Source organism: Manis pentadactyla, chromosome 7 (genome assembly GCF_030020395.1).
Source record: "Manis pentadactyla isolate mManPen7 chromosome 7, mManPen7.hap1, whole genome shotgun sequence".
In the NCBI taxonomy this organism is placed as follows: Eukaryota; Metazoa; Chordata; class Mammalia; order Pholidota; family Manidae; genus Manis; species Manis pentadactyla.
In genome coordinates, this window is record NC_080025.1 from 101,607,335 (window position 1) to 101,619,095 (window position 11,761).

An 11,761-nucleotide genomic window follows, 5' to 3' on the forward strand; every position below is an offset into this window, starting at 1 on the left:
CCTAAGGCTAAATAGCTGTCACCAGAGGAAAAAACACAGTAAAGGAAGTAGACCAATTAACTACTAAGCAAATACAAAATTAAATCAACTACCCACAAAATCAGGCAATACACAAAGAGTACAGAATATGACTCCAAATATATAGAGTGGAGGAGGAAGAAAAAGGAGGGAAAACAAAAGCCTTTAGACTGTATTTGAAATAGTGTAATAAGCGAGATACATTAGGATGTTAGATAGTAAGAAGCTGCCTTTGAACCTTTGGTAACCACAAATCTAAAGCCTGCAATGGCAATAAGCACATATCTATCAATAATCACCCTAAATGTAAATAGGCTGAATGCACCAATCAAAAGACATAGAGTCACTGAATGGAGAAAAAAGCAAGACCCATCTATATGCTGCCTACAAGAGACTCACTTCAAACCTAAAGATATATACAGACTAAAAGTGAAGGGATGAGAAAAGATATTTCATGTACATAACAGGGAGAAAAAAGCAGGAGTTGCAGTACTTGTATTAGCCAAACAGACTTTAAAACAAAGAAAGTCACAAAAGACAAAAAAGGACATTACATAATGATAAGGTGGTCAGTCCAACAAGAGGATATAACCATTCTAAATATCTATGCACCCAGTACAGGAGCACTTACATGTGTGAAATAAATACTAACAGAATTAAAGGGGGAAATAGAATGCAATGCATTCATTTCAGGAAACTTCAACACACCACTCACTCCAAAGAACAGATCAACCAGACAGAAAATAAGTAAGGAGACAGAGGCACTAAACAATACATTAGAACAGATGGACCTAACAGACTCTAAAATCACTCCACCCCAGAGAAGCAAGATACACATTCTTCTCAAGTGCAAATGGAACATTTTCAAGAACAGATCACATATTACGCCACAAAAAGAGCCCAGTAAGCTAAAAAAGACTGAAATTGTACCAACCAGCTTCTCAGACCACAAAGGTATGAAACTGGAAATAAATTATGCAAAGAAATTTAAAAAGCCCACAAACACCTAGAGGCTTAACAACATGCTCCTAAATAATCAATGGATCAGTGACCAGATAAAAACAGAAATCAAGCACTACATGGAGACAAATGATAACAACTCAACACCCCAAAAATCTGTGGGATGCAGTGAAGGCAGTTCTCAGAGGAATGTACATAGCAATACAGGCTTACCTCAAAAAAGAAGAACAATCCCAACTGAACAGTCTAAATTCACAATTAATGAAACTAGAAAAAGAAGAACAAATGAGGCCCAAATTCACTAGGAGGAGGGACATAATAAAAATCACAGCATAAGTAAATAAAATCAAGAAGAATAAAGGAATAGAAAGAATCAATGAAACCAGAAGCTGGTTCTTTGAGAAAATTAACAAAATAGATAAACTCCTAGCCATACTTATTAGGAAAAAAAGAGAGTGTACACACATAAACAGAATCAGAAATGAGACAGGAAAAATCACTACAGATACCACAGAAATACAAAGAATTATTAGAGAATATTATGAAAAATTATATGCTAACAAATTGGATAACCTAGAAGAAATGGACAACTTTCTAGAAAGATACAACCTTCCAAGACTGACCCAGGAAGAAACAGAAAATCTGAACAGACCAATAACCAGCAACAAAATTGAACTGATAATCAAAAAACTATTTAAGAACAAAAGCCTGGACCAGATGGCTTCACCACTGAATTTTACCAAACATTTAGTGAAGACCTAATACCTATCCTCCTTAAAGTCTTCCAAAAAGTAGAAGAGGAGGGAATACTTCCAAACTCATTCTATGAGGGCAGCATCACTTTAATACCAAAACCAGGCAAAGACAACACACAAAAAATTACAGACGAATATCCCTGATGAACAGAGATGCAAAAATACTCAACAAAATTAAAGTAAACTGAATTTAAAAATACATCAAAAAGATCATCCATCATGATCAAATAGGATTTATTCCAGGATGCAAGGAAGGTACAATATTAAAAAATCCATCGACATCATACACCACATCAACAAAAAGGACAAAAATCACATGATCATCTCCATAAAAGCTGAAAAAGCATTTGACAAAATTCAACATCCATTCATGATAAAACGCTGAACAAAATGGGTATAGAGGGTAAGTACCTTAACATAATGAAGGCCATATATGACAAACCCACAGCTCAAATCATACTTAATAGCAAAAAGCTATAAGCTTTTTCTCTAAGATCAGGAAACAAGACAAGAATGCCCACTCTCCCCACCTGTATTCAACAGAGTGCTGGAGGTCCTAGCCACAGTAATCAGACAACACAAAAAAATACAAGGCATCCAATTGGTAAGGAAGAAGTTAAACTGTCACTCTTTGAAGATGACATGATATTGTACATAAAAAACCCGAAGAATACACTCCAAAACTTCTAGAACTAATACCTGAATCAGCAAAGTTTCAGGATACAAAAGCAACACACAGAAATCTGTTGCATTCCTATATACTAATGATGAATTAGCAGGAAGAGAAATCAGGAAAATAATTCTATTCACAATTACATCAAAAAGAATAAAGTACCTAGGAATAAATTTAATGAAGGAGGTGAAAGACCAATACTGTGAAAACCAGAAGACACTCATGAGAGAAATTAAAGAAGACAGTAATAAATGGAAATACATCCCATGCTCATGGATAGGAAGAATTAATATTGTCAAAATGGTCATCCTGCCTAAAGTAATCTACAGATTCAATGCAATTCCTATCATAATAACAATGGCATTCTTCAACAAACTAGAACAATAGTTCTAAAATTCATATGGAACCACAAAAGACTGTGAATAGCCAAACTAATCCTGAGAAGGAAGAATAAAGCTGGGGGATTACATTTCCTGACTTCAAGCTCTACTACAAAGCCACAGTAATCAGACAATTTGGTAATGGCATGAGAACAGACCCATAGATCAATGGAACCGAATAGAGGGTCCAGATATTAACACAAGTATATATGGTCAATTAATATATGATAAAGGAGCTGTGGATATACAATGGGGAAATGATAGCCTCTTCAACAGCTGGTGTTGGCAAAACTGGACAGCTACATGTAAGAGAATGAAACTAGATTACAGTCTAACTCCATACCCAAAAGTAAACTCGAAATGGATCAAAGATGTGAATGTAAGTCATGAAATCATAAAACTCTTAGAAGACAACATAGACAAAAATCTCTTGAATATAAATATGAGCAACTTTTTTGTTAACACATCTAATTCGGCAAGGGAAACAAAATAAAAAATGAACAAATGGGAATACATCAAACTAAACATCTTCTGTATAGCAAAGGACACCATCAGCAGAACAAAAAGGCATCCTACAGTATGGGAGAATATATTCAAAAACAACGTATCTGACAAGGGGTTAACATCCAAAATATATAAAGAACTCACATGCCTCAACACCCAAAAAGCAAATAACCTGATTAAAAAATGGGTGGAGGATATGAACAGACGCTTCTCTAAAGAAGAAATTCAGATGGCCAACAGGCACATGAAAAGATGGTCCACCTAACTAATTATCAGGAAAATGTAAACTAAAACCACAGTGAGATATCACCTTATACCAGTTAGGATGGCCAACATTGAAAAGACTAGGAACAACAAAATGCTGGCAAGGATGTGGACAAAGGGGAACCCTCCTACACTGGTGGGAATGTAAACTAGTTCAACCATTGTGGAAAGCAGTATGGAGGTTCCTCAAAAAACTAAATACAGAAATACCATTTGACCCAGGAATTTACCCAAAGAAAACAAGATCCCAGTTTCAAAAAGACATATGCACCCCTATGTTTATTGCAGCACTATTTATAATAGGGAAGATATGGAAGCAACCTAAGTGTCTATCAGCAGGTGAATGGATAAAGAAGAGGTGGTACATATACACAATGGAATATTATTCAGCCATAAGTAGAAAACAAATCCCACCATTTGCAACATGGATGGAGCTAGAGGGTATTATGCTCAGCTTATTATATTAAATAAGCTAGGCAGAGAGACAAGTACCAAATGATTTCCCTCATTTGTGGAGAATAACAACAGAGCAAAACTGAAGGAACAAAACAGAAGCAGACTCACAGACTCCAAGAAGGGACTAGTGGTTATAAAAGGGGAGGGGTAGAAGAGGGTGGGTGGGGAGGGAGGGAGGGTGAAGGGGATTGAGGGGCATTATGATTGGCACACATGGTGTTGGGGGATCAAGAGGAAGACAGTGTAGCACAGAGAAGATAAGTAGTTACTCTGTGGCATCTTACTATGCTGATGGAAGGTGACTGCAATGGGGTGTGCAGGGGCTTTGATAATATGGGTGAATGTAGTAACCACAATATTTTTCATGTGAAACCTTCATAAGAGTGTATATTAATGATACTTTAATGAAAAAAAAAAGAGAGAGAACAGAAGAGAAGTTGGAGACACATAGAAACTTTCAAGGAGTTTTTCTGTGATAGGAGGGCAAAAATGGGCACAGCTGGAGGTAGAATTGAGGCCAAGTGTTTTGTTCTTGTATTATAATCCAAGGTTGTCATTCATATTTATGAATTGTTAATATAAGAAAGCTTACAGAGATTTCCTCTTTCAGTGGGTAGCTTTTGAGAGTAGGGAGTGATGACAAAAAGCAGGGCTGAGTTCAAGAATGCCCAGGTGAGAAATAGTTACTCTGATGATATTCGCATTTATAAAAGGGAAATAATAGTATTATCTACACTAGTTTCATAATTATTACTAAAACACACATGAAAAGTATTTGGCAAAACATCTGGCACTTCGTGCTGAGTAAATATTAGGTACAGTTACCATTAGCTACTGTTTATTACCTGCTATTTGAAAAAGGCAAAACTTAAATTTTTATAGTTCTTTTAAATTTGTGAATTACTCAGTATTTTAGAAAAACCCAGTTTTCTACCTGTGTGTTTCCTTTACTTCTCAGACAGAACCCTTTGCTTCTGGTCACCAAATGTGTGTGGGTGTTTCCCCTTAGCAGGCAGCTCTGTATAACACTGGCTGGGTGTTCTGTAATTCAAGTCACTTCTAACACTAACTAGGGACAGCATCAGATCCCAACAGGTTACTGGCTCAGTCCTACAAGCCTCCTTCACCCTACCCTCCACGTCAGAAGCCAGTGACAATCCCGGGTTATCACCTGTATCACCCACCCACCTGACTGGTTACAGATTGGAGGTCTCCAGGACACTCTCCTTGAGTTATATCAATTTGCTAATAGCTCACAGAACTGAGAGAAACATTTTACTTACTATATTATCTGGTGTGGGGAAAATGGAAGTTCCTATGGCAAGGATCCTTACATGACCCTAAATTACTTGAAGATGTATTGGCCTACTAATAGGCTAATGTTTCCACACCCTTTAGCAATGAGCTATTATTGACTGAGTCACTGTATAAAGAACTCTGCCCAGAGGCAGAGACGGAGGTGGATTACAGATCTGCAGACTTCTGGATGCAGACATGATTCTAAGTGCTTGACCTACTGCTGGGAGAATAATGCTGGGTATAAACCCTGTTACCCCAAGAACCGTTCTGTAGTCATTTCTTGGTCTCACTGATCCATAGTGAACTTGCCCAGCACTGAAACACTCAGACAAGATACCTGCTTATATTTATAATCAGAAACAGCCAGGTAGAAGAGGTGGGCAAAATCTGGGTAACAGTTTGGAGCTTTCATGCCCTCTCCAGGCATCCTAGTGTACCCAAAACACCACATGTTCACCAACCTAGGAGCTTTTTAGAAACAGAATTAAATCTTAATTAGAGAGTAAACGGTATAACAACCATAGTTGGCCTAAAAGCAGCCATCAATTAAGAAAGCGTCAAAGCTCAACAATAAAATGTAAATAATACCACAAATCAAAATCAACTCCTAAAAATAATATTGGACTAATCTATTAACAAATAGAAGAAATAATGTTAGCATGAGTAACAAGAAACAAATCTCCTTGCACAAGCTTATATCAGAACGGATAATCCACTGATAGTTAACAACAAAACAAACTAAATCCAAAAATAAAACTTTGTTAAACAAATTGTTAATCCAACACAGGTGTGCATAATCTAAAGGAAAGGTTAAAACAAATGAAAGGAACTCGGCAAACACAAGCCCCGCCTGTTTACCAAAAACATCACCTCTAGCATAACCAGTATTAGAGGCACTGCCTGCCCGGTGACTCACGTTAAACGGCCGCGGTATTCTGACCGTGCAAAGGTAGCATAATCACTTGTTCTCTAAATAAGGACTAGTATGAACGGCTAGACGAGGGTTTTACTGTCTCTCATCTGTAACCAGTGAAATTGACCTCCCCGTGAAGAGGCGGGGATAATGTAATAAGACGAGAAGACCCTATGGAGCTTTAATTAAACAGCTTAAAATTAATCTAATATCAATCTAAAAGAGATAAAAACTAATGACCTAAGCTGTCAATTTTGGTTGGGGTGACCTCGGAGTAAAAAACAACCTACGAGCGGTCAAATCTAGACTAACAAGTCCAGATAATCCGTTAATTGATCCAATGACTTGATCAACGGAACAAGTTACCCTAGGGATAACAGCGCAATCCTGTTCAAGAGTCCATATCGACAACAGGGTTTACGACCTCGATGTTGGATCAGGACATCCCAATGGTGCAGCCGCTATTAATGGTTCGTTTGTTCAACGATTAAAGTCCTACGTGATCTGAGTTCAGACCGGAGTAATCCAGGTCGGTTTCTATCTATTCATACACTTCTCCCAGTACGAAAGGACAAGAGAAGTGGGGCCTACCCCACACAGGCGCCCTCGAATCAATAAATGACCATCCTCTTAATTTAGCCAATTCACAATAATCTTCAATCCTAGACCAGGATCAGCTAGGGTAGCAAAACACGGTAACTGCATAAGACTTAAACTTTTATAACAGAGGTTCAACTCCTCTCCCTAACACTAATGTACATAATCAACATACTAATAATAATTATCCCCATTCTCCTAGCCGTCGCATTTCTAACACTAGTGGAACGTAAAATGCTAGGCTACATACAACTATGCAAAGGCCCAAACATCGTAGGCCCATGAGGCCTACTCCAACCAATCGCAGACGCAGTAAAACTATTCACCAAAGAACCCCTACGACCCCTAACATCCTCAATCGCAATATTCATTATAGCACCTATTTTAGCACTAGCACTAGCCCTAACTATGTGAGTCCCACTACCAATACCACACCCACTAGTAAACATAAACCTCGGAGTACTATTTATACTAGCCATATCAAGCCTCGCTGTATACTCTATTCTATGATCAGGATGAGCCTCTAACTCCAAATACGCCCTCATCGGAGCACTACGTGCAGTAGCCCAAACTATCTCATACGAAGTAACACTAGCAATTATTCTACTATCCCTACTGCTAATAAACGGATCCTTCACGCTCTCCACCCTAATCATCACCCAAGAAAAACTATGACTACTAGTACCCGCATGACCCTTGGCCATAATATGATTCATCTCAACCCTAGCCGAAACCAACCGAGCACCCTTCGATCTAACAGAAGGAGAATCCGAACTCGTATCAGGCTTCAATGTAGAATACGCAGCAGGTCCATTTGCACTTTTCTTCCTGGCTGAATACGCAAATATCATCATAATAAATATCCTATCTGTAACACTATTCATAGGAGCCTTCCACGACCCCTACATCCCAAGCCTTTACACAACCAACTTTGTAGTAAAAACACTAATTTTAACCGCCCTATTCCTATGAATCCGAGCATCCTACCCATGATTTCGCTACGACCAACTAATACACTTACTATGAAAAAACTTTCTACCACTAACACTAGCACTCTGCATGTGATATGTATCAATACCAATCGCCATATCAAGCATTCCTCCCCAATCATAAGAAATATGTCTGATAAAAGAATTACTTTGATAGAGTAAATAATAGAGGTTCAAATCCTCTTATTTCTAGAAAAACAGGTATCGAACCTGCATCTGAGAACTCAAAAATCTCCGTGTTACCAACTTACACCATAATCTATAGTAAGGTCAGCTAAATAAGCTATCGGGCCCATACCCCGAAAATGTTGGATTATAACCTTCCCGTACTAATAAACCTCATCATATTCGCCATCCTAACAACCCTGTTCCTAGGGACTATACTTGTCCTAATCAGCTCCCACTGATTAATAATTTGAATCGGCTTTGAAATAAACATACTAGCCATAATCCCCATCCTAATAAAAAACTTTAACCCACGAGCCATAGAAGCAGCCACAAAGTATTTCCTAGTCCAAGCCACCGCATCCATACTACTAATACTAGCCGTCACCCTCGACCTAATAGCCTCGGGACAATGAACAATTATAAAAATACACAATACCCTACCATCAGCTATCATCACCACAGCCATAGCCATAAAACTAGGAATAGCCCCTTTCCACTTCTGAGTGCCAGAAGTAACACAAGGAAGCCCATTATCATCAGGCATATTACTCTTAACTTGACAGAAAATCGCACCAATATCAATCCTATACCAGATCATACCCACAATTAACACAAACATACTAGCAACTATAGCCGCACTCTCAATCCTAATCGGGGGCTGAGGAGGCCTAAACCAAACCCAACTACGAAAAATCATAGCGTATTCTTCAATCGCTCACATGGGCTGAATAGCAATAATCATAACATATAACCCTGACATCGCTATCCTAAACCTCCTAATCTACATCACAATGACACTATCCATATTCACAATCCTACTATACAACTCATCAACAACAACCCTATCCCTATCCCACCTATCAAATAAAACACCACTAATCACAGTACTCGCACTCCTAATCCTAATATCACTAGGAGGCCTCCCTCCACTAACCGGATTTATACCTAAATGAATAATTATCCAAGAACTTACTAAAAATAATATAGTAATACTACCAACAATTATAGCAATTACAGCCCTACTCAACCTATATTTCTACATACGCCTGGCATACTCCACAGCACTAACCATACTCCCAACTACCAACAATATAAAAATAAAATGACAATTCGAAACAACAAAAATTATAAAACTAACCTCACCCCTAATCATCCTATCCACAATAGCACTCCCATTAACTCCCATTATGTCAATCCTAACCTAGAGACTTAGGTTACACAGACCAAGAGCCTTCAAAGCTCTAAGCAAATATAAACTATTTAGTCCCTGATCTAAGGACTGCAGAAATTCAACCTACATCACCTAAATGCAAATCAGGCACTTTAATTAAGCTAAATCCTTACTAGATTGATGGGATACAAACCCACGAAACTTTAGTTAACAGCTAAAAACCCTAATCAACTGGCTTCAATCTACTTCTCCCGCCATGAAGAAAAAGTGGCGGGAGAAGTCCCGGCAGAATTGAAGCTGCTTCTTTGAATTTGCAATTCAATATGTAATCACCTCAGGACCTGGTAAGAAGAGGACTTTAACCTCTATGTTCAGATTTACAGTCTAATACTTATTCATAGGACCATCCTACCTATGTTCACTTATCGTTGACTATTTTCAACAAATCACAAAGACATTGGCACACTATACCTCTTATTCGGCGCCTGAGCTGGAATGGTCGGCACTGCATTAAGCCTACTAATTCGCGCTGAGCTAGGTCAACCTGGGACTCTCCTAGGAGATGATCAAATCTACAATGTAATCGTCACCGCACATGCATTCGTAATGATCTTTTTTATAGTCATACCAATTATAATTGGTGGCTTTGGAAACTGACTAGTACCCCTAATGATTGGAGCTCCTGACATGGCATTTCCCCGTATAAATAACATAAGTTTCTGACTACTCCCCCCTTCCTTCCTACTCCTCCTAGCCTCTTCCATAGTTGAAGCTGGAGCCGGGACAGGATGAACTGTATATCCTCCCCTAGCAGGAAACTTAGCACATGCAGGAGCATCAGTAGACCTAACCATTTTTTCCCTCCACTTAGCAGGTATTTCCTCAATCCTAGGGGCTATTAATTTTATCACAACTATCATCAACATAAAACCTCCAGCAATAAACCAATACCAAACTCCACTGTTCGTGTGATCAGTCCTAATTACAGCCGTACTTCTACTACTATCTCTACCTGTACTAGCCGCCGGCATCACCATACTACTAACCGATCGCAACCTAAATACAACCTAAATACAACCTTTTTTGACCCTGCTGGAGGGGGGGACCCTATTCTATATCAACACCTATTCTGATTCTTCGGACACCCCGAAGTATACATTCTCCCTGGCTTTGGAATAATTTCTCACATCGTAACTTACTACTCAGGAAAAAAAGAACCTTTCGGATACATAGGCATAGTCTGAGCAATGATGTCCATTGGCTTCCTGGGCTTCATTGTATGAGCACACCACATATTTACAGTAGGAATAGATGTTGACACACGAGCTTACTTCACATCAGCTACCATAATTATTGCAATCCCAACAGGAGTAAAAGTATTTAGCTGACTAGCAACCCTGCATGGAGGAAACGTAAAATGAGCTCCCGCTATACTATGAGCCCTGGGCTTTATCTTTTTATTTACAGTTGGGGGTCTAACTGGCATCGTATTAGCCAATTCATCCCTAGACATTGTCCTTCATGACACCTACTACGTAGTAGCCCATTTCCATTACGTCCTCTCTATAGGAGCAGTCTTCGCCATCATAGGAGGCTTCGTCCACTGATTCCCACTATTCTCAGGATACACTCTCAACAATACATGAGCAAAAATCCACTTTACAATCATGTTTGTAGGAGTAAACATAACTTTCTTTCCTCAACACTTCCTCGGACTATCAGGGATACCTCGACGCTACTCAGACTACCCAGATGCTTACACAATGTGAAACACTGTGTCCTCCATAGGATCCTTCATCTCACTGACTGCCGTAATGCTCATAGTCTTCATGATCTGAGAAGCCTTCGCCTCTAAACGAGAAGTTCTTATAGTAGAGTCAACAAACACTAACCTTGAATGACTACATGGCTGCCCACCACCCTATCACACATTTGAAGAGCCTGCCTTCGTAAACCTAGTCAAAACAAGAAAGGAAGGAATCGAACCTCCAAACAATGGTTTCAAGCCAACATCATAGCCTCTATGTCTCTCTCAATCACAGAAGTATTAGTAAAATTTACATAACTTTGTCAAAGTTAAATTATAGGTTTAAGTCCTTTATACTTTTATGGCACACCCCCTCCAACTAGGCTTCCAAGACGCCACATCCCCAATTATAGAAGAACTACTCCACTTTCATGACCATACACTAATAATCGTATTCTTAATTAGCTCTCTAGTACTATATATTATCTCTCTCATGTTAACAACCAAACTCACTCACACAAGTACAATAGATGCTCAAGAAGTAGAGACTATCTGAACCGTCTTACCTGCAATCATCTTAATCCTAATTGCCCTGCCCTCCCTACGCATCCTTTACATAATAGACGAAATCAACAACCCTTCCCTAACTGTAAAAACAATGGGCCACCAATGATACTGAAGCTACGAATACACAGACTACGAGGACTTAACTTTTGACTCATACATAATCCCGACCCAAGACTTAAAACCTGGAGAACTTCGACTTCTAGAAGTAGACAATCGACTTGTACTACCCATGGAAATGACTATCCGCATGCTAATTTCATCTGAGGACGTCCTACACTCCTGAGCCGTCCCATCTCTAGG

General features: G+C 38.9%; 1 pseudogene; it reads left to right on the forward strand.

The window, feature by feature from the left end:
• The first annotated feature begins 9,558 nt into the window (after positions 1-9,558).
• LOC130684298 (cytochrome c oxidase subunit 1-like) lies at positions 9,559-11,191 on the forward strand (annotated as a pseudogene).
• The last annotated feature ends 570 nt before the right edge of the window (positions 11,192-11,761 follow it).